The sequence below is a fragment of the Dendrobates tinctorius genome, unplaced genomic scaffold, assembly GCF_039654945.1.
Source record: "Dendrobates tinctorius isolate UK_male_01 unplaced genomic scaffold, ASM3965494v1 ptg000011l, whole genome shotgun sequence".
Classification (NCBI taxonomy): Eukaryota; Metazoa; Chordata; class Amphibia; order Anura; family Dendrobatidae; genus Dendrobates; species Dendrobates tinctorius.
In genome coordinates this window covers 120083410-120104489 of record NW_027361679.1, presented here as the reverse complement: position 1 = coordinate 120104489, position 21080 = coordinate 120083410, and the positions used below count along the sequence as shown (strand labels likewise).

General features: G+C 51.5%; 33 pseudogenes; all 33 read right to left on the bottom strand.

The window, feature by feature from the left end:
- Positions 1 to 1123: 1123 nt before the first annotated feature.
- On the bottom strand, positions 1124 to 1242 carry LOC141054942 (5S ribosomal RNA; annotated as a pseudogene).
- Positions 1243 to 2291: 1049 nt separating this feature from the next.
- LOC141054938 (5S ribosomal RNA) lies at positions 2292 to 2410 on the bottom strand (annotated as a pseudogene).
- Positions 2411 to 2487: 77 nt separating this feature from the next.
- LOC141059287 (5S ribosomal RNA) lies at positions 2488 to 2606 on the bottom strand (annotated as a pseudogene).
- A 77-nt stretch (positions 2607 to 2683) lies between these two features.
- Positions 2684 to 2802, bottom strand: LOC141054934 (5S ribosomal RNA; annotated as a pseudogene).
- A 77-nt stretch (positions 2803 to 2879) lies between these two features.
- On the bottom strand, positions 2880 to 2998 carry LOC141054927 (5S ribosomal RNA; annotated as a pseudogene).
- A 77-nt stretch (positions 2999 to 3075) lies between these two features.
- Positions 3076 to 3194, bottom strand: LOC141058352 (5S ribosomal RNA; annotated as a pseudogene).
- A 1237-nt stretch (positions 3195 to 4431) lies between these two features.
- Positions 4432 to 4550, bottom strand: LOC141054921 (5S ribosomal RNA; annotated as a pseudogene).
- Positions 4551 to 4823: 273 nt separating this feature from the next.
- On the bottom strand, positions 4824 to 4942 carry LOC141051854 (5S ribosomal RNA; annotated as a pseudogene).
- A 461-nt stretch (positions 4943 to 5403) lies between these two features.
- LOC141056578 (5S ribosomal RNA) lies at positions 5404 to 5522 on the bottom strand (annotated as a pseudogene).
- A 77-nt stretch (positions 5523 to 5599) lies between these two features.
- Positions 5600 to 5718, bottom strand: LOC141054912 (5S ribosomal RNA; annotated as a pseudogene).
- Positions 5719 to 6767: 1049 nt separating this feature from the next.
- Positions 6768 to 6886, bottom strand: LOC141058995 (5S ribosomal RNA; annotated as a pseudogene).
- Positions 6887 to 7355: 469 nt separating this feature from the next.
- LOC141056567 (5S ribosomal RNA) lies at positions 7356 to 7474 on the bottom strand (annotated as a pseudogene).
- Positions 7475 to 7551: 77 nt separating this feature from the next.
- Positions 7552 to 7670, bottom strand: LOC141054907 (5S ribosomal RNA; annotated as a pseudogene).
- A 1049-nt stretch (positions 7671 to 8719) lies between these two features.
- Positions 8720 to 8838, bottom strand: LOC141058988 (5S ribosomal RNA; annotated as a pseudogene).
- Positions 8839 to 9691: 853 nt separating this feature from the next.
- On the bottom strand, positions 9692 to 9810 carry LOC141054898 (5S ribosomal RNA; annotated as a pseudogene).
- A 469-nt stretch (positions 9811 to 10279) lies between these two features.
- LOC141058024 (5S ribosomal RNA) lies at positions 10280 to 10398 on the bottom strand (annotated as a pseudogene).
- Positions 10399 to 11055: 657 nt separating this feature from the next.
- LOC141054893 (5S ribosomal RNA) lies at positions 11056 to 11174 on the bottom strand (annotated as a pseudogene).
- Positions 11175 to 11251: 77 nt separating this feature from the next.
- LOC141055982 (5S ribosomal RNA) lies at positions 11252 to 11370 on the bottom strand (annotated as a pseudogene).
- Positions 11371 to 12411: 1041 nt separating this feature from the next.
- On the bottom strand, positions 12412 to 12530 carry LOC141054889 (5S ribosomal RNA; annotated as a pseudogene).
- A 77-nt stretch (positions 12531 to 12607) lies between these two features.
- Positions 12608 to 12726, bottom strand: LOC141051862 (5S ribosomal RNA; annotated as a pseudogene).
- Positions 12727 to 13187: 461 nt separating this feature from the next.
- On the bottom strand, positions 13188 to 13306 carry LOC141054884 (5S ribosomal RNA; annotated as a pseudogene).
- Positions 13307 to 13767: 461 nt separating this feature from the next.
- LOC141056556 (5S ribosomal RNA) lies at positions 13768 to 13886 on the bottom strand (annotated as a pseudogene).
- A 77-nt stretch (positions 13887 to 13963) lies between these two features.
- On the bottom strand, positions 13964 to 14082 carry LOC141054878 (5S ribosomal RNA; annotated as a pseudogene).
- Positions 14083 to 14739: 657 nt separating this feature from the next.
- On the bottom strand, positions 14740 to 14858 carry LOC141054872 (5S ribosomal RNA; annotated as a pseudogene).
- Positions 14859 to 15131: 273 nt separating this feature from the next.
- On the bottom strand, positions 15132 to 15250 carry LOC141056809 (5S ribosomal RNA; annotated as a pseudogene).
- A 1041-nt stretch (positions 15251 to 16291) lies between these two features.
- Positions 16292 to 16410, bottom strand: LOC141054867 (5S ribosomal RNA; annotated as a pseudogene).
- A 77-nt stretch (positions 16411 to 16487) lies between these two features.
- Positions 16488 to 16606, bottom strand: LOC141059163 (5S ribosomal RNA; annotated as a pseudogene).
- A 77-nt stretch (positions 16607 to 16683) lies between these two features.
- On the bottom strand, positions 16684 to 16802 carry LOC141058234 (5S ribosomal RNA; annotated as a pseudogene).
- Positions 16803 to 17263: 461 nt separating this feature from the next.
- On the bottom strand, positions 17264 to 17382 carry LOC141054862 (5S ribosomal RNA; annotated as a pseudogene).
- A 273-nt stretch (positions 17383 to 17655) lies between these two features.
- Positions 17656 to 17774, bottom strand: LOC141058230 (5S ribosomal RNA; annotated as a pseudogene).
- Positions 17775 to 18815: 1041 nt separating this feature from the next.
- On the bottom strand, positions 18816 to 18934 carry LOC141054858 (5S ribosomal RNA; annotated as a pseudogene).
- A 273-nt stretch (positions 18935 to 19207) lies between these two features.
- Positions 19208 to 19326, bottom strand: LOC141059069 (5S ribosomal RNA; annotated as a pseudogene).
- Positions 19327 to 19787: 461 nt separating this feature from the next.
- Positions 19788 to 19906, bottom strand: LOC141055461 (5S ribosomal RNA; annotated as a pseudogene).
- Positions 19907 to 21080: the final 1174 nt, after the last annotated feature.

Here is a 21080-nt window from a genome sequence, read left to right as displayed (position 1 = left end):
GCCGGTACTGGCCCGGCCTCAGGCTGCTTAGCAGCTGCGATCTGACGAGGGCATGCATATTCAGCTTAGAATGGCCATTGACGGAAGTGTGCAATCTCTGACGTTCTTTTCAAGAAGGATAAACTCGGAAGGGCAAGCTTGGAAATAAAACGTACAAAATGTCAACAGGACCAGGGATTCCCAGCCAGTCTCCCATGCCGGTACTGGCCCGGCCTCAAGCTGCTGCGATCTGACAAGGGCATGCATATTCAGCTTAGAATGGCCATTGACGGAAGTGTGCCATCTCTGACGTTCTTTTCAAGAAGGATAAACTCGGAAGGGCAATCTTGGAAAAAAAACGTACAAAATGTCAACACGACCAGGGATTCCCAGCCAGTCTCCCATGCCTGTACTGGCACGGCCTCAAGCTGCTTAGCGGCTGCGATCTGACGAGGGCAGGCATATTCAGCTTAGAATGGCCGTTGACGGAAGCGTGCCATCTCTGACGTTTTTTTCAAGAAGCATAAACTCGGAAGGGCAAGCTTGGAAAAAAAACGTACAAAATGTCAACAGGACCAGGGATTCCCAGCCAGTCTCCCATGCCGGTACTGGCCCGGCCTCAGGCTGCTTAGCGGCTGCGATCTGACGAGGGCATGCATATTCAGCTTAGAATGGCCATTGACGGAAGTGTGCCATCTCTGACGTTCTTTTCAAGAAGGATAAACTCGGAAGGGCAAGCTTGGAAATAAAACGTACAAAATGTCAACAGGACCAGGGATTCCCAGCCAGTCTCCCATGCCGGTACTGGCCCGGCCTCAAGCTGCTGCGATCTGACGAGGGCATGCATATTCAGCTTAGAATGGCCATTGACGGAAGTGTGCCATCTCTGACGTTCTTTTCAAGAAGGATAAACTCGGAAGGGCAAGCTTGGAAAAAAAACGTACAAAATGTCAACAGGAGCAGGGATTCCCAGCCAGTCTCCCATGCCGGTACTGGCCCGGCCTCAAGCTGCTTAGCGGCTGCGATCTGACGAGGGCATGCATATTCAGCTTAGAATGGCCGTTGACGGAAGCGTGCCATCTCTGACGTTCTTTTCAAGAAGGATAAACTCGGAAGGGCAAGCTTGGAAATAAAACGTACAAAATGTCAACAGGACCAGGGATTCCCAGCCAGTCTCCCATGCCGGTACTGGCCCGGCCTCAAGCTGCTTAGCGGCTGCGATCTGACGAGGGCATGCATATTCAGCTTAGAATGGCCGTTGACGGAAGTGTGCCATCTCTGACGTTCTTTTCAAGAAGGATAAACTCGGAAGGGCAAGCTTGGAAAAAAAATGTACAAAATGTCAACAGGACCAGGGATTCCCAGCCAGTCTCCTATGCCGGTACTGGCCCGGCCTCAAGCTGCTTAGCGGCTGCGATGTGACGAGGGCATGCATATTGAGCTTAGAATGGCCGTTGACGGACGCGTGCCATCTCTGACGTTCTTTTCAAGAAGGATAAACTCGGAAGGGCAAGCTTGGAAAAAAAACGTACAAAATGTCAACAGGACCAGGGATTCCCAGCCAGTCTCCCATGCCGGTACTGGCCCGGCCTCAAGCTGCTTAGCGGCTGCGATCTGACGAGTGCAGGCATAATCAGCTTAGAATGGCGGTTGACGGAAGTGTGCCATCTCTGACGTTTTTTTCAAGAAGGATAAACTCGGAAGGGCAAGCTTGGAAAAAAAACGTACAAAATGTCAACAGGACCAGGGATTCAAAGCCAGTCTCCCATGCCGGTACTGGCCCGGCCTCCGGTTGCTTAGCGGCTGCGATCTGATGAGGGCATGCATATTCAGCTTAGAATGGCCATTGACGGAAGTGTGCCATCTCTGACGTTCTTTTCAAGAAGGATAAACTCGGAAGGGCAAGCTTGGAAATAAAACGTACAAAATGTCAACAGGACCAGGGATTCCCAGCCAGTCTCCCATGCCGGTACTGGCCCGGCCTCAAGCTGCTGCGATCTGACGAGGGCATGCATATTCAGCTTAGAATGGCCGTTGACGGAAGCGTGCCATCTCTGACGTTCTTTTCAAGAAGGATAAACTCGGAAGGGCAAGCTTGGAAAAAAAACATGCAAAATATCAACAGGACCAGGGATTCCCAGCCAGTCTCCCATGCCGGTACTGGCCCGGCCTCAAGCTGCTTAGCAGCTGCGATCTGACGAGGGCATGCATATTCAGCTTAGAATGGCCGTTGACGGAAGCGTGCCATCTCTGACGTTCTTTTCAAGAAGGATAAACTCGGAAGGGCAAGCTTGGAAATAAAACGTACAAAATGTCAACAGGACCAGGGATTCCCAGCCAGTCTCCCATGCCGGTACTGGCCCGGCCTCAAGCTGCTTAGCGGCTGCGATCTGACGAGGGCATGCATATTCAGCTTAGAATGGCCGTTGACGGAAGTGTGCCATCTCTGACGTTTTTTTCAAGAAGGATAAACTCGGAAGGGCAAGCTTGGAAAAAAAACGTACAAAATGTCAACAGGACCAGGGATTCCCAGCCAGTCTCCCATGCCAGTACTGGCCCGGCCTCAAGCTGCTTAGCGGCTGCGATCTGACGAGGGCATGCATATTCAGCTTAGAATGGCCGTTGACGGAAGCGTGCCATCTCTGATGTTCTTTTCAAGAAGGATAAACTCGGAAGGTTAAGCTTGGAAAAAAAACATACAAAATGTCAACAGGACCAGGGATTCCCAGCCAGTCTCCCATGCCGGTACTGGCCCGGCCTCAAGCTGCTTAGCGGCTGCGATCTGACGAGGGCATGCATATTCAGCTTAGAATGGCCGTTGACGGAAGCGTGCCATCTCTGACGTTCTTTTCAAGAAGGATAAACTCGGAAGGGCAAGCTTGGAAATAAAACGTACAAAATGTCAACAGGACCAGGGATTCCCAGCCAGTCTCCCATGCCGGTACTGGCCCGGCCTCAAGCTGCTTAGCGGCTGCGATCTGACGAGGGCATGCATATTCAGCTTAGAATGGCCGTTGACGGAAGCGTGCCATCTCTGACGTTTTTTTCAAGAAGAATAAACTCGGAAGGGCAAGCTTGGAAAAAAAACGTACAAAATGTCAACAGGACCAGGGATTCCCAACCAGTCTCCCATGCCAGTACTGGCCCGGCCTCAAGCTGCTTAGCGGCTGCGATCTGACGAGGGCAGGCATATTCAGCTTAGAATGGCCGTTGACGGAAGCGTGCCATCTCTGACGTTTTTTTCAAGAAGGATAAACTCGGAAGGGCAAGCTTGGAAAAAAAACGTACAAAATGTCAACAGGACCAGGGATTCCCAGCCAGTCTCCCATGCCGGTACTGGCCCGGCCTCAGGCTGCTTAGCAGCTGCGATCTGACGAGGGCATGCATATTCAGCTTAGAATGGCCATTGACGGAAGTGTGCAATCTCTGACGTTCTTTTCAAGAAGGATAAACTCGGAAGGGCAAGCTTGGAAATAAAACGTACAAAATGTCAACAGGACCAGGGATTCCCAGCCAGTCTCCCATGCCGGTACTGGCCCGGCCTCAAGCTGCTGCGATCTGACAAGGGCATGCATATTCAGCTTAGAATGGCCATTGACGGAAGTGTGCCATCTCTGACGTTCTTTTCAAGAAGGATAAACTCGGAAGGGCAATCTTGGAAAAAAAACGTACAAAATGTCAACACGACCAGGGATTCCCAGCCAGTCTCCCATGCCTGTACTGGCACGGCCTCAAGCTGCTTAGCGGCTGCGATCTGACGAGGGCAGGCATATTCAGCTTAGAATGGCCGTTGACGGAAGCGTGCCATCTCTGACGTTTTTTTCAAGAAGCATAAACTCGGAAGGGCAAGCTTGGAAAAAAAACGTACAAAATGTCAACAGGACCAGGGATTCCCAGCCAGTCTCCCATGCCGGTACTGGCCCGGCCTCAGGCTGCTTAGCGGCTGCGATCTGACGAGGGCATGCATATTCAGCTTAGAATGTCCATTGACGGAAGTGTGCCATCTCTGACGTTCTTTTCAAGAAGGATAAACTCGGAAGGGCAAGCTTGGAAATAAAACGTACAAAATGTCAACAGGACCAGGGATTCCCAGCCAGTCTCCCATGCCGGTACTGGCCCGGCCTCAAGCTGCTGCGATCTGACGAGGGCATGCATATTCAGCTTAGAATGGCCATTGACGGAAGTGTGCCATCTCTGACGTTCTTTTCAAGAAGGATAAACTCGGAAGGGCAAGCTTGGAAAAAAAACGTACAAAATGTCAACAGGAGCAGGGATTCCCAGCCAGTCTCCCATGCCGGTACTGGCCCGGCCTCAAGCTGCTTAGCGGCTGCGATCTGACGAGGGTATGCATATTCAGCTTAGAATGGCCGTTGACGGAAGCGTGCCATCTCTGACGTTCTTTTCAAGAAGGATAAACTCGGAAGGGCAAGCTTGGAAATAAAACGTACAAAATGTCAACAGGACCAGGGATTCCCAGCCAGTCTCCCATGCCGGTACTGGCCCGGCCTCAAGCTGCTTAGCGGCTGCGATCTGACGAGGGCATGCATATTCAGCTTAGAATGGCCGTTGACGGAAGTGTGCCATCTCTGACGTTCTTTTCAAGAAGGATAAACTCGGAAGGGCAAGCTTGGAAAAAAAATGTACAAAATGTCAACAGGACCAGGGATTCCCAGCCAGTCTCCTATGCCGGTACTGGCCCGGCCTCAAGCTGCTTAGCGGCTGCGATGTGACGAGGGCATGCATATTGAGCTTAGAATGGCCGTTGACGGACGCGTGCCATCTCTGACGTTCTTTTCAAGAAGGATAAACTCGGAAGGGCAAGCTTGGAAAAAAAACGTACAAAATGTCAACAGGACCAGGGATTCCCAGCCAGTCTCCCATGCCGGTACTGGCCCGGCCTCAAGCTGCTTAGCGGCTGCGATCTGACGAGTGCAGGCATATTCAGCTTAGAATGGCGGTTGACGGAAGTGTGCCATCTCTGACGTTTTTTTCAAGAAGGATAAACTCGGAAGGGCAAGCTTGGAAAAAAAACGTACAAAATGTCAACAGGACCAGGGATTCAAAGCCAGTCTCCCATGCCGGTACTGGCCCGGCCTCCGGTTGCTTAGCGGCTGCGATCTGATGAGGGCATGCATATTCAGCTTAGAATGGCCATTGACGGAAGTGGGCCATCTCTGACGTTCTTTTCAAGAAGGATAAACTCGGAAGGGCAAGCTTGGAAATAAAACGTACAAAATGTCAACAGGACCAGGGATTCCCAGCCAGTCTCCCATGCCGGTACTGGCCCGGCCTCAAGCTGCTGCGATCTGACGAGGGCATGCATATTCAGCTTAGAATGGCCGTTGACGGAAGCGTGCCATCTCTGACGTTCTTTTCAAGAAGGATAAACTCGGAAGGGCAAGCTTGGAAAAAAAACATGCAAAATGTCAACAGGACCAGGGATTCCCAGCCAGTCTCCCATGCCGGTACTGGCCCGGCCTCAAGCTGCTTAGCAGCTGCGATCTGACGAGGGCATGCATATTCAGCTTAGAATGGCCGTTGACGGAAGCTTGCCATCTCTGACGTTCTTTTCAAGAAGGATAAACTCGGAAGGGCAAGCTTGGAAATAAAACGTACAAAATGTCAACAGGACCAGGGATTCCCAGCCAGTCTCCCATGCCGGTACTGGCCCGGCCTCAAGCTGCTTAGCGGCTGCGATCTGACGAGGGCATGCATATTCAGCTTAGAATGGCCGTTGACGGAAGTGTGCCATCTCTGACGTTTTTTTCAAGAAGGATAAACTCGGAAGGGCAAGCTTGGAAAAAAAACGTACAAAATGTCAACAGGACCAGGGATTCCCAGCCAGTCTCCCATGCCAGTACTGGCCCGGCCTCAAGCTGCTTAGCGGCTGCGATGTGACGAGGGCAGGCATATTCAGCTTAGAATGGCCGTTGACGGAAGCGTGCCATCTCTGACGTTTTTTTCAAGAAGGATAAACTCGGAATGGCAAGCTTGGAAAAAAAACGTACAAAATGTCAACAGGACCAGGGATTCCCAGCCAGTCTCCCATGCCTGTACTGGCCCGGCCTCAGGCTGCTTAGCAGCTGCGATCTGACGAGGGCATGCATATTCAGCTTAGAATGGCCATTGACGGAAGTGTGCCATCTCTGACGTTCTTTTCAAGAAGGATAAACTCGGAAGGGCAAGCTTGGAAATAAAACGTACAAAATGTCAACAGGACCAGGGATTCCCAGCCAGTCTCCCATGCCGGTACTGGCCCGGCCTCAAGCTGCTGCCATCTGACAAGGGCATGCATATTCAGCTTAGAATGGCCATTGACGGAAGTGTGCCATCTCTGACGTTCTTTTCAAGAAGGATAAACTCGGAAGGGCAAGCTTGGAAATAAAACGTACAAAATGTCAACACGATCAGTGATTCCCAGCCAGTCTCCCATGCCGGTACTGGCCCGGCCTCAAGCTGCTTAGCGGCTGCGATCTGACGAGGGCATGCATATTCAGCTTAGAATGGCCGTTGACGGAAGCGTGCCATCTCTGACGTTCTTTTCAAGAAGGATAAACTCGGAAGGGCAAGCTTGGAAATAAAACGTACAAAATGTCAACATGACCAGGGATTCCCAGCCAGTCTCCCATGCCGGTACTGGCCCGGCCTCAAGCTGCTTAGCGGCTGCGATCTGACGAGGGAATGCATATTCAGCTTAGAATGGCCGTTGACAGAAGCTTGCCATCTCTGACGTTCTTTTCAAGAAGGATAAACTCGGAAGGGCAAGCTTGGAAAAAAAACGTACAAAATGTCAACAGGACCAGGGATTCCCAGCCAGTCTCCCATGCCGGTACTGGCCCGGCCTCAAGCTGCTTAGCGGCTGCGATCTGACGAGGGCAGGCATATTCAGCTTAGAATGGCCGTTGATGGAAGTGTGCCATCTCTGACGTTTTTTTCAAGAAGGATAAACTCGGAAGGGCAAGCTTGGAAAAAAAACGTACAAAATGTCAACAGGACCAGGGATTCCCAGCCAGTCTCCCATGCCGGTACTGGCCCGGCCTCAAGCTGCTTAGCGGCTGCGATCTGACAAGGGCATGCATATTCAGCTTAGAATGGCCGTGGACGGAAGCGTGCCATCTCTGACGTTCTTTTCAAGAAGGATAAACTCGGAAGGGCAAGCTTGGAAAAAAAACGTACAAAATGTCAACAGGACCAGGGATTCCCAGCCAGTCTCCCATGCCGGTACTGGCCCGGCCTCAAAATGCTTAGCGGCTGCGATGTGACGAGGGAATGCATATTCAGCTTAGAATGGCCGATGATGAAAGCGTGCCATCTCTGACGTTTTTTTCAAGAAGGATAAACTCGGAAGGGCAAGCTTGGAAAAAAAACATACAGAGTGTCAACAGGACCAGGGATTCCCAGCCAGTCTCCCATGCCGGTACTGGCCCGGCCTCAAGCTGCTTAGCAGCTGCGATCTGACGAGGGCATGCATATTCAGCTTAGAATGGCCGTTGACGGAAGCTTGCCATCTCTGACGTTCTTTTCAAGAAGGATAAACTCGGAAGGGCAAGCTTGGAAATAAAACGTACAAAATGTCAACAGGACCAGGGATTCCCAGCCAGTCTCCCATGCCGGTACTGGCCCGGCCTCAAGCTGCTTAGCGGCTGCGATCTGACGAGGGCATGCATATTCAGCTTAGAATGGCCGTTGACGGAAGTGTGCCATCTCTGACGTTTTTTTCAAGAAGGATAAACTCGGAAGGGCAAGCTTGGAAAAAAAACGTACAAAATGTCAACAGGACCAGGGATTCCCAGCCAGTCTCCCATGCCAGTACTGGCCCGGCCTCAAGCTGCTTAGCGGCTGCGATGTGACGAGGGCAGGCATATTCAGCTTAGAATGGCCGTTGACGGAAGCGTGCCATCTCTGACGTTTTTTTCAAGAAGGATAAACTCGGAATGGCAAGCTTGGAAAAAAAACGTACAAAATGTCAACAGGACCAGGGATTCCCAGCCAGTCTCCCATGCCTGTACTGGCCCGGCCTCAGGCTGCTTAGCAGCTGCGATCTGACGAGGGCATGCATATTCAGCTTAGAATGGCCATTGACGGAAGTGTGCCATCTCTGACGTTCTTTTCAAGAAGGATAAACTCGGAAGGGCAAGCTTGGAAATAAAACGTACAAAATGTCAACAGGACCAGGGATTCCCAGCCAGTCTCCCATGCCGGTACTGGCCCGGCCTCAAGCTGCTGCCATCTGACAAGGGCATGCATATTCAGCTTAGAATGGCCATTGACGGAAGTGTGCCATCTCTGACGTTCTTTTCAAGAAGGATAAACTCGGAAGGGCAAGCTTGGAAATAAAACGTACAAAATGTCAACACGATCAGTGATTCCCAGCCAGTCTCCCATGCCGGTACTGGCCCGGCCTCAAGCTGCTTAGCGGCTGCGATCTGACGAGGGCATGCATATTCAGCTTAGAATGGCCGTTGACGGAAGCGTGCCATCTCTGACGTTCTTTTCAAGAAGGATAAACTCGGAAGGGCAAGCTTGGAAATAAAACATACAAAATGTCAACATGACCAGGGATTCCCAGCCAGTCTCCCATGCCGGTACTGGCCCGGCCTCAAGCTGCTTAGCGGCTGCGATCTGACGAGGGAATGCATATTCAGCTTAGAATGGCCGTTGACAGAAGCTTGCCATCTCTGACGTTCTTTTCAAGAAGGATAAACTCGGAAGGGCAAGCTTGGAAAAAAAACGTACAAAATGTCAACAGGACCAGGGATTCCCAGCCAGTCTCCCATGCCGGTACTGGCCCGGCCTCAAGCTGCTTAGCGGCTGCGATCTGACGAGGGCAGGCATATTCAGCTTAGAATGGCCGTTGATGGAAGTGTGCCATCTCTGACGTTTTTTTCAAGAAGGATAAACTCGGAAGGGCAAGCTTGGAAAAAAAACGTACAAAATATCAACAGGACCAGGGATTCCCAGCCAGTCTCCCATGCCGGTACTGGCCCGGCCTCAAGCTGCTTAGCGGCTGCGATCTGACAAGGGCATGCATATTCAGCTTAGAATGGCCGTGGACGGAAGCGTGCCATCTCTGACGTTCTTTTCAAGAAGGATAAACTCGGAAGGGCAAGCTTGGAAAAAAAACGTACAAAATGTCAACAGGACCAGGGATTCCCAGCCAGTCTCCCATGCCGGTACTGGCCCGGCCTCAAAATGCTTAGCGGCTGCGATGTGACGAGGGAATGCATATTCAGCTTAGAATGGCCGATGATGAAAGCGTGCCATCTCTGACGTTTTTTTCAAGAAGGATAAACTCGGAAGGGCAAGCTTGGAAAAAAAACATACAGAGTGTCAACAGGACCAGGGATTCCCAGCCAGTCTCCCATGCCGGTACTGGCCCGGCCTCAAGCTGCTTAGAGGCTGCGATCTGACGAGGGAATGCATATTCAGCTTAGAATGGCCGTTGACGGAAGCGTGCCATCTCTGACGTTTTTTTCAAGAAGGATAAACTCGGAAGGGCAAGCTTGGAAATAAAACGTACAAAATGTCAACAGGACCAGGGATTCCCAGCCAGTCTCCCATGCCGGTACTGGCCCGGCCTCAAGCTGCTGCGATCTGACGAGGGCATGCATATTCAGGTTAGAATGGCCGTTGACGGAAGCGTGCCATCTCTGACGTTCTTTTCAAGAAGGATAAACTCGGAAGGGCAAGCTTGGAAATAAAACGTACAAAATGTCAACAGGACCAGGGATTCCCAGCCAGTCTCCCATGCCGGTACTGGCCCGGCCTCAAGCTGCTTAGCGGCTGCGATCTGACGAGGGCATGCATATTCAGCTTAGAATGGCCGTTGACAGAAGCGTGCCATCTCTGACGTTCTTTTCAAGAAGGATAAACTCGGAAGGGCAAGCTTGGAAATATAACGTACAAAATGTCAACAGGACCAGGGATTCCCAGCCAGTCTCCCATGCCTGTACTGGCCCGGCCTCAAGCTGCTTAGCGGCTGCGATCTGACGAGGGCATGCATATTCAGCTTAGAATGGCCGTTGACGGAAGCGTGCCATCTCTGACGTTCTTTTCAAGAAGGATAAACTCGGAAGGGCAAGCTTGGAAATAAAACGTACAAAATGTCAACAGGACCAGGGATTCCCAGCCAGTCTCCCATGCCGGTACTGGCCCAGCCTCAAGCTGCTTAGCGGCTGCGATGTGACGAGGGTATGCATATTCAGCTTAGAATGGCCGTTGACGGACGCGTGCCATCTCTGACGTTCTTTTCAAGAAGGATAAACTCGGAAGGGCAAGCTTGGAAAAAAAACGTACAAAATGTCAACAGGACCAGGGATTCCCAGCCAGTCTCCCATGCCGGTACTGGCCTGGCCTCAAGCTGCTTAGCGGCTGCGATCTGACGAGGGCAGGAATATTCAGCTTAGAATGGCCGTTGACGGAAGCGTGCCATCTCTGACGTTTTTTTCAAGAAGGATAAACTCGGAAGGGCAAGCTTGGAAAAAAAACGTACAAAATGTCAACAGGACCAGGGATTCCCAGCCAGTCTCCCATGCCGGTACTGGCCCGGCCTCAGGCTGCTTAACGGCTGCGATCTGATGAGGGCATGCATATTCAGCTTAGAATGGCCATTGACGGAAGTGTGCCATCTCTGACGTTCTTTTCAAGAAGGATAAACTCGGAAGGGCAAGCTTGGAAATAAAACGTACAAAATGTCAACAGGACCAGTGATTCCCAGCCAGTCTCCCATGCCGGTACTGGCCCGGCCTCAAGCTGCTGCGATCTGACGAGGGCATGCATATTCAGCTTAGAATGGCCGTTGACGGAAGCGTGCCATCTCTGACGTTCTTTTCAAGAAGGATAAACTCAGAAGGGCAAGCTTGGAAAAAAAACATACAAAATGTCAACAGGACCATGGATTCCCAGCCAGTCTCCCATGCCGGTACTGGCCCAACCTCAAGCTGCTTAGCGGCTGCGATCTGACGAGGGCATGCATATTCAGCTTAGAATGGCCGTTGACGGAAGTGTGCCATCTCTGACGTTCTTTTCAAGAAGGATAAACTCGGAAGGGCAAGCTTGGAAATAAAACGTACAAAATGTCAACAGGACCAGGGATTCCCAGCCAGTCTCCCATGCCGGTACTGGCCCGGCCTCAAGCTGCTTAGCGGCTGCGATCTGACGAGGGCATGCATATTCAGCTTAGAATGGCCGTTGACGGAAGCGTGCCATCTCTGACGTTTTTTTCAAGAAGAATAAACTCGGAAGGGCAAGCTTGGAAAAAAAACGTACAAAATGTCAACAGGACCAGGGATTCCCAGCCAGTCTCCCATGCCAGTACTGGCCCGGCCTCAAGCTGCTTAGCGGCTGCGATCTGACGAGGGCAGGCATATTCAGCTTAGAATGGCCGTTGACGGAAGCGTGCCATCTCTGACGTTTTTTTCAAGAAGGATAAACTCGGAAGGGCAAGCTTGGAAAAAAAACGTACAAAATGTCAACAGGACCAGGGATTCCCAGCCAGTCTCCCATGCCGGTACTGGCCCGGCCTCAGGCTGCTTAGCAGCTGCGATCTGACGAGGGCATGCATATTCAGCTTAAAATGGCCATTGACGGAAGTGTGCAATCTCTGACGTTCTTTTCAAGAAGGATAAACTCGGAAGGGCAAGCTTGGAAATAAAACGTACAAAATGTCAACAGGACCAGGGATTCCCAGCCAGTCTCCCATGCCGGTACTGGCTCGGCCTCAAGCTGCTGCGATCTGACAAGGGCATGCATATTCAGCTTAGAACGGCCATTGACGGAAGTGTGCCATCTCAGACGTTCTTTTCAAGAAGGATAAACTCGGAAGGGCAAGCTTGGAAAAAAAACGTACAAAATGTCAACACGACCAGGGATTCCCAGCCAGTCTCCCATGCCAGTACTGGCCCAGCCTCAAGCTGCTTAGCGGCTGCGATCTGACGAGGGCATGCATATTCAGCTTAGAATGGCCGTTGACGGAAGCGTGCCATCTCTGACGTTCTTTTCAAGAAGGATAAACTCGGAAGGGCAAGCTTGGAAATAAAACGTACAAAATGTCAACAGGACCAGGGATTCCCAGCCAGTCTCCCATGCCGGTACTGGCCCGGCCTCAAGCTGCTGCGATCTGACGAGGGCATGCATATTCAGCTTAGAATGGCCGTTGACGGAAGCGTGCCATCTCTGACGTTCTTTTCAAGAAGGATAAACTCGGAAGGGCAAGCTTGGAAAAAAAACATACAAAATGTCAACAGGACCAGGGATTCCCAGCCAGTCTCCCATGCCGGTACTGACCCGGCCTCAAGCTGCTTAGCGGCTGCGATATGACGAGGGCATAAATATTCAGCTTAGAATGGCCGTTGACGGAAGTGTGCCATCTCTGACGTTCTTTTCAAGAAGGATAAACTCGGAAGGGCAAGCTTGGAAATAAAACGTACAAAATGTCAACAGGACCAGGGATTCCCAGCCAGTCTCCCATGCCGGTACTGGCCCGGCCTCAAGCTGCTTAGCGGCTGCGATCTGACGAGGGCATGCATATTCAGCTTAGAATGGCCGTTGACGGAAGCGTGCCATCTCTGACGTTTTTTTCAAGAAGGATAAACTCGGAAGGGCAAGCTTGGAAAAAAAACGTACAAAATGTCAACAGGACCAGGGATTCCCAGCCAGTCTCCCATGCCGGTACTGGCCCGGCCTCAAGCTGCTTAGCGGCTGCGATCTGACGAGGGCAGGCATATTCAGGTTAGAATGGCCGTTGACGGAAGCGTGCCATCTCTGACGTTTTTTTCAAGAAGGATAAACTCGGAAGGGCACGCTTGGAAAAAAAACGTACAAAATGTCAACAGGACCAGGGATTCCCAGCCAGTCTCCCATGCCGGTACTGGCCCGGCCTCAGGCTGCTTAGCGGCTGCGATCTGACGAGGGCATGCATATTCAGCTTAGAATGGCCATTGACGGAAGTGTGCCATCTCTGACGTTCTTTTCAAGAAGGATAAACTCGGAAGGGCAAGCTTGGAAATAAAACGTACAAAATGTCTACAGGACCAGGGATTCCCAGCCAGTCTCCCATGCCGGTACTGGCCCGGCCTCAAGCTGCTGCGATCTGACGAGGGCATGCATATTCAGCTTAGAATGGCCATTGACGGAAGTGTGCCATCTCTGACGTTCTTTTCAAGAAGGATAAACTCGGAAGGGCAAGCTTGGAAAAAAAACGTACAAAATGTCAACAGGACCAGGGATTCCCAGCCAGTCTCCCATGCCGGTACTGGCCCGGCCTCAAGCTGCTTAGCGGCTGCGATCTGACGAGGGCATGCATATTCAGCTTAGAATGGCCGTTGACGGAAGCGTGCCATCTCTGACGTTCTTTTCAAGAAGGATAAACTCGGAAGGGCAAGCTTGGAAATAAAACGTACAAAATGCCAACAGGACCAGGGATTCCCAGCCAGTCTCCCATGCCGGTACTGGCCCGGCCTCAGGCTGCTTAGCGGCTGCGATCTGATGAGGGCATGCATATTCAGCTTAGAATGGCCATTGACAGAAGTGTGCCATCTCTGACGTTCTTTTCAAGAAGGATAAACTCGGAAGGGCAAGCTTGGAAATAAAACGTACAAAATGTCAACAGGACCAGGGATTCCCAGCCAGTCTCCCATGCCGGTACTGGCCCGGCCTCAAGCTGCTGCGATTTGACGAGGGCATGCATATTCAGCTTAGAATGGCCGTTGATGGAAGCGTGCCATCTCTGACGTTCTTTTCAAGAAGGATAAACTCGGAAGGGCAAGCTTGGAAAAAAAACATACAAAATGTCAACAGGACCAGGGATTCCCAGCCAGTCTCCCATGCCGGTACTGGCCCGGCCTCAAGCTGCTTAGCAGCTGCGATCTGACGAGGGCATGCATATTCAGCTTAGAATGGCCGTTGACGGAAGCGTGCCATCTCTGACGTTCTTTTCAAGAAGGATAAACTCGGAAGGGCAAGCTTGGAAATAAAACGTACAAAATGTCAACAGGACCAGGGATTCCCAGCCAGTCTCCCATGCCGGTACTGGCCCGGCCTCAAGCTGCTTAGCGGCTGCGATCTGACGAGGGCATGCATATTCAGCTTAGAATGGCCGTTGACGGAAGCGTGCCATCTCTGACGTTTTTTTCAAGAAGAATAAACTCGGAAGGGCAAGCTTGGAAAAAAAACGTACAAAATGTCAACAGGACCAGGGATTCCCAGCCAGTCTCCCATGCCAGTACTGGCCCGGCCTCAAGCTGCTTAGCGGCTGCGATCTGACGAGGGGAGGCATATTCAGCTTAGAATGGCCGTTGACGGAAGCGTGCCATCTCTGATGTTTTTTTCAAGAAGGATAAACTCGGAAGGGCAAGCTTGGAAAAAAAACGTACAAAATGTCAACAGGACCAGGGATTCCCAGCCAGTCTCCCATGCCGGTACCGGCCCGGCCTCAGGCTGCTTAGCAGCTGCGATCTGACGAGGGCATGCATATTCAGCTTAGAATGGCCATTGCCGGAAGTGTGCACTCTCTGACGTTCTTTTCAAGAAGGATAAACTCGGAAGGGCAAGCTTGGAAATAAAACGTACAAAATGTCAACAGGACCAGGGATTCCCAGCCAGTCTCCCATGCCGGTACTGGCCCGGCCTCAAGCTGCTGCGATCTGACGAGGGCATGCATATTCAGCTTAGAATGGCCGTTGACGGAAGCGTGCCATCTCTGACGTTCTTTTCAAGAAGGATAAACTCGGAAGGGCAAGCTTGGAAAAAAAACATACAAAATGTCAACAGGACCAGGGATTCCCAGCCAGTCTCCCATGCCGGTACTGGCCCGGCCTCAAGCTGCTTAGCGGCTGCGATCTGACGAGGGCATGCATATTCAGCTTAGAATGGCCGTTGACGGAAGCGTGCCATCTCTGACGTTCTTTTCAAGAAGGATAAACTCGGAAGGGCAAGCTTGGAAATAAAACGTACAAAATGTCAACAGGACCAGGGATTCCCAGCCAGTCTCCCATGCCGGTACTGGCCCGGCCTCAAGCTGCTTAGAGGCTGCGATCTGACGAGGGCATGCATATTCAGCTTAGAATGGCCGTTGACGGAAGCGTGCCATCTCTGACGTTTTTTTCAAGAAGGATAAACTCGGAAGGGCAAGCTTGGAAAAAAAACGTACAAAATGTCAACAGGACCAGGGATTCCCAGCCAGTCTCCCATGCTGGTACTGGCCCGGCCTCAAGCTGCTTAGCGGCTGCGATCTGACGAGGGCAGGCATATTCAGCTTAGAATGGCCGTTGACGGAAGCGTGCCATCTCTGACGTTTTTTTCAAGAAGGATAAACTCGGAAGGGCAAGCTTGGAAAAAAAACGTACAAAATGTCAACAGGACCAGGGATTCCCAGCCAGTCTCCCATGCCGGTACTGGCCCGGCCTCAGGCTGCTTAGCAGCTGCGATCTGACGAGGGCATGCAAATTTAGCTTAGAATGGCCATTGACGGAAGTGTGCAATCTCTGACGTTCTTTTCAAGAAGGATAAACTCGGAAGGGCAAGCTTGGAAATAAAACGTACAAAATGTCAACAGGACCAGGGATTCCCAGCCAGTCTCCCATGCCAGTACTGGCCCGGCCTCAAGCTGCTGCGATCTGACAAGGGCATGCATATTCAGCTTAGAATGGCCATTGACGGAAGTGTGCCATCTCTGACGTTCTTTTCAAGAAGGATAAACTCGGAAGGACAAGCTTGGAAAAAAAACGTACAAAATGTCAACACGACCAGGGATTCCCAGCCAGTCTCCCATGCCAGTACTGGCCCAGCCTCAAGCTGCTTAGCGGCTGCGATCTGATGAGGGCATGCATATTCAGCTTAGAATGGCCGTTGACGGAAGCGTGCCATCTCTGACGTTCTTTTCAAGAAGGATAAACTCGGAAGGGCAAGCTTGGAAATAAAACGTACAAAATGTCAACAGGACCAGGGATTCCCAGCCAGTCTCCCATGCCGGTACTGGCCCGGCCTCAAGCTGCTGCGATCTGATGAGGGCATGCATATTCAGCTTAGAATGGCCGTTGACGGAAGCGTGCCATCTCTGACGTTCTTTTCAAGAAGGATAAACTCGGAAGGGCAAGCTTGGAAAAAAAACATACAAAATGTCAACAGGACCAGGGATTCCCAGCCAGTCTCCCATGCCGGTACTGGCCTGGCCTCAAGCTGCTTAGCGGCTGCGATCTGACGAGGGAATGCATATTCAGCTTAGAATGGCCGTTGACGGAAGCGTGCCATCTCTGACGTTCTTTTCAAGAAGGATAAACTCGGAAGGGCAAGCTTGGAAATAAAACGTACAAAATGTCAACAGGACCAGGGATTCCCAGCCAGTCTCCCATGCCGGTACTGGCCCGGCCTCAAGCTGCTTAGCGGCTGCGATCTGACGAGGGCATGCATATTCAGCTTAGAATGGCCGTTGACGGAAGCGTGCCATCTCTGACGTTCTTTTCAAGAAGGATAAACTCGGAAGGGCAAGCTTGGAAATAAAACGTACAAAATGTCAACAGGACCAGGGATTCCCAGCCAGTCTCCCATTCCGGTACTGGCCCGGCCTCAAGCTGCTTAGCGGCTGCGATCTGACGAGGGCATGCATATTCAGCTTAGAATGGCCGTTGACGGAAGCGTGCCATCTCTGACGTTTTTTTCAAGAAGGATAAACTCGGAAGGGCAAGCTTGGAAAAAAAACGTACAAAATGTCAACAGGACCAGGGATTCCCAGCCAGTCTCCCATGCCGGTACTGGCCCGGCCTCAAGCTGCTTAGCGGCTGCGATCTGACGAGGGCAGGCATATTCAGCTTAGAATGGCCGTTGACGGAAGCGTGCCATCTCTGACGTTTTTTTCAAGAAGGATAAACTCGGAAGGGCAAGCTTGGAAAAAAAACGTACAAAATGTCAACAGGACCAGGGATTCCCAGCCAGTCTCCCATGCCGGTACTGGCCCAGCCTCAGGCTGCTTAGCGTCTGCGATCTGACGAGGGCATGCATATTCAGCTTAGAATGGCCATTGACGGAAGTGTGCCATCTCTGACGTTCTTTTCAAGAAGGATAAACTCGGAAGGGCAAGCTTGGAAATAAAACGTACAAAATGTCAACAGGACCAGGGATTCCCAGCCAGTCTCCCATGCCGGTACTGGCCCGGCCTCAAGCTGCTGCGATCTGACGAGGGCATGCATATTCAACTTAGAATGGCCATTGACGGAAGTGTGCCATCTCTGACGTTCTTTTCAAGAAGGATAAACTCGGAAGGGCAAGCTTGGAAAAAAAACGTACAAAATGTCAACAGGACCAGGGATTCCCAGCCAGTCTCCCATGCCGGTACTGGCCCGGCCTCAAGCTGCTTAGCGGCTGCGATCTGACGAGGGCATGCATATTCAGCTTAGAATGGCCGTTGACGGAAGCGTGCCATCTCTGACGTTCTTTTCAAGAAGGATAAACTCGGAAGGGCAAGCTTGGAAATAAAACGTACAAAATGTCAACAGGACCAGGGATTCCCAGCCAGTCTCCTATGCCGGTACTGGCCCGGCCTCAAGCTGCTTAGCGGCTGCGATGTGACGAGGGCATGCATATTCAGCTTAGAATGGCCGTTGACGGACGCGTGCCATCTCTGACGTTCTTTTCAAGAAGGATAAACTCGGAAGGGCAAGCTTGGAAAAAAAACGTACGAAATGTCAACAGGACCAGGGATTCCCAGCCAGTCTCCCATGCCGGTACTGGCCCGGCCTCAAGCTGCTTAGCGGCTGCGATCTGACGAGGGCAGGCATATTCAGCTTAGAATGGCCGTTGACGGAAGCGTGCCATCTCTGACGTTTTTTTCAAGAAGGATAAACTCGGAAGGGCAAGCTTGGAAAAAAAACGTACAAAATGTCAACAGGACCAGGGATTCCCAGCCAGTCTCCCATGCCGGTACTGGCCCGGCCTCCGGCTGCTTAGCGGCTGCGATCCGATGAGGGCATGCATATTCAGCTTAGAATGGCCATTGACGGAAGTGTGCCAACTCTGACGTTCTTTTCAAGAAGGATAAACTCGGAAGGGCAAGCTTGGAAATAAAACGTACAAAATGTCAACAGGACCAGGGATTCCCAGCCAGTCTCCCATGCCGGTACTGGCCCGGCCTCAAGCTGCTGCGATCTGACGAGGGCATGCATATTGAGCTTAGAATGGCCGTTGACGGAAGCGTGCCATCTCTGACGTTCTTTTCAAGAAGGATAAACTCGGAAGGGCAAGCTTGGAAAAAAAACATACAAAATGTCAACAGGACCAGGGATTCCCAGCCAGTCTCCCATGCCGGTACTGGCCCGGCCTCAAGCTGCTTAGCAGCTGCGATCTGACGAGGGAATGCATATTCAGCTTAGAATGGCCGTTGACGGAAGCGTACCATCTCTGACGTTCTTTTCAAGAAGGATAAACTCGGAAGGGCAAGCTTGGAAATAAAACGTACAAAATGTCAACAGGACCAAGGATTCCCAGCCAGTCTCCCATGCCGGTACTGGCCCGGCCTCAAGCTGCTGCGATCTGACGAGGGCATGCATATTCAGCTTAGAATGGCCATTGACGGAAGTGTGCCATCTCTGACGTTCTTTTCAAGAAGGATAAACTCGGAAGGGCAAGCTTGGAAAAAAAACGTACAAAATGTCAACAGGACCAGGGATTCCCAGCCAGTCTCCCATGCCGGTACTGGCCCGGCCTCAAGCTGCTTAGAGGCTGCGATCTGACGAGGGCATGCATATTCAGCTTAGAATGGCCGTTGACGGAAGCGTGCCATCTCTGACGTTCTTTTCAAGAAGGATAAACTCGGAAGGGCAAGCTTGGAAATAAAACGTACAAAATGTCAACAGGACCAGGGATTCCCAGCCAGTCTCCCATGCCGGTACTGGCCCGGCCTCAAGCTGCTTAGCGGCTGCGATCTGACGAGGGCATGCATATTCAGCTTAGAATGGCCGTTGACGGAAGTGTGCCATCTCTGACGTTCTTTTCAAGAAGGATAAACTCGGAAGGGCAAGCTTGGAAAAAAAATGTACAAAATGTCAACAGGACCAGGGATTCCCAGCCAGTCTCCTATGCCGGTACTGGCCCGGCCTCAAGCTGCTTAGCGGCTGCGATGTGACGAGGGCATGCATATTCAGCTTAGAATGGCCGTTGACGGACGCGTGCCATCTCTGACGTTCTTTTCAAGAAGGATAAACTCGGAAGGGCAAGCTTGGAAAAAAAACGTACAAAATGTCAACAGGACCAGGGATTCCCAGCCAGTCTCCCATGCCTGTACTGGCCCGGCCTCAAGCTGCTTAGTGGCTGCGATCTGACGAGGGCAGGCATATTCAGCTTAGAATGGCCGTTGACGTAAGCGTGCCATCTCTGACGTTTTTTTCAAGAAGGATAAACTCGGAAGGGCAAGCTTGGAAAAAAAACGTACAAAATGTCAACAGGACCAGGGATTCCCAGCCAGTCTCCCATGCCGGTACTGGCCCGGCCTCCGGCTGCTTAGCGGCTGCGATCTGATGAGGGCATGCATATTCAGCTTAGAATGGCCATTGACGGAAGTGTGCCATCTCTGACGTTCTTTTCAAGAAGGATAAACTCGGAAGGGCAAGCTTGGAAATAAAACGTACAAAATATCAACAGGACCAGGGATTCCCAGCCAGTCTCCCATGCCGGTACTGGCCCGGCTTCAAGCTGCTGCGATCTGACGAGGGCATGCATATTCAGCTTAGAATGGCCGTTGACGGAAGCGTGCCAGCTCTGACGTTCTTTTCAAGAAGGATAAACTCGGAAGGGCAAGCTTGGAAAAAAAACATACAAAATGTCAACAGGACCAGGGATTCCCAGCCAGTCTCCCATGCTGGTACTGGCCCGGCCTCAAGCTGCTTAGCAGCTGCGATCTGACGAGGGCATGCATATTCAGCTTAGAATGGCCGTTGACGGAAGCGTGCCATCTCTGACGTTCTTTTCAAGAAGGATAAACTCGGAAGGGCAAGCTTGGAAATAAAACGTACAAAATGTCAACAGGACCAAGGATTCCCAGCCAGTCTCCCATGCCTGTACTGGCCCGGCCTCAAGCTGCTTAGCGGCTGCGATCTGACGAGGGCATGCATATTCAGCTTAGAATGGCCGTTGACGGAAGCGTGCCATCTCTGACGTTTTTTTCAAGAAGGATAAACTCGGAAGGGCAAGCTTGGAAAAAAAACGTACAAAATGTCAACAGGACCAGGGATTCCCAGCCAGTCTCCCATGCCAGTACTGGCCCAGCCTCAAGCTGCTTAGCGGCTGCGATCTGACGAGGGAAGGAATATTCAGCTTAGAATGGCCGTTGACGGAAGCGTGCCATCTCTGACGTTTTTTTCAAGAAGGATAAACTCGGAAGGGCAAGCTTGGAAAAAAAACGTACAAAATGTCAACAGGACCAGGGATTCCCAGCCAGTCTCCCATGCCGGTACTGGCCCGGCCTCAAGCTGCGATCTGACGAGGGCATGCATATTCAGCTTAGAATGGCCATTGACGGAAGTGTGCCATCTCTGACGTTCTTTTCAAGAAGGATAAACTCGGAAGGGCAAGCTTGGAAATAAAACGTACAAAATGTCAACAGGACCAGGGATTTCCAGCCAGTCTCCCATGCCGGTACTGGCCCGGCCTCAAGCTGCTTAGCAGCTGCGATCTGACGAGGGCATGCATATTCAGCTTAGAATGGCCATTGACGGAAGTGTGCCATCTCTGACGTTCTTTTCAAGAAGGATAAACTCGGAAGGGCAAGCTTGGAAATAAAACGTACAAAATGTCAACACGATCAGTGATTCCCAGCCAGTCTCCCATGCCGGTACTGGCCCGGCCTCAAGCTGCTTAGCGGCTGCGATCTGACGAGGGCATGCATATTCAGCTTAGAATGGCCGTTGACGGAAGCGTGCCATCTCTGACGTTCTTTTCAAGAAGGATAAACTCGGAAGGGCAAGCTTGGAAAAAAAACGTACAAAATGTCAACAGGACCAGGGATTCCCAGCCAGTCTCCCATGCCGGTACTGGCCCGGCCTCATGCTGCTTAGCGGCTGCGATCTGACGAGGGCAGGCATATTCAGCTTAGAATAGCCGTTGACGGAAGCATG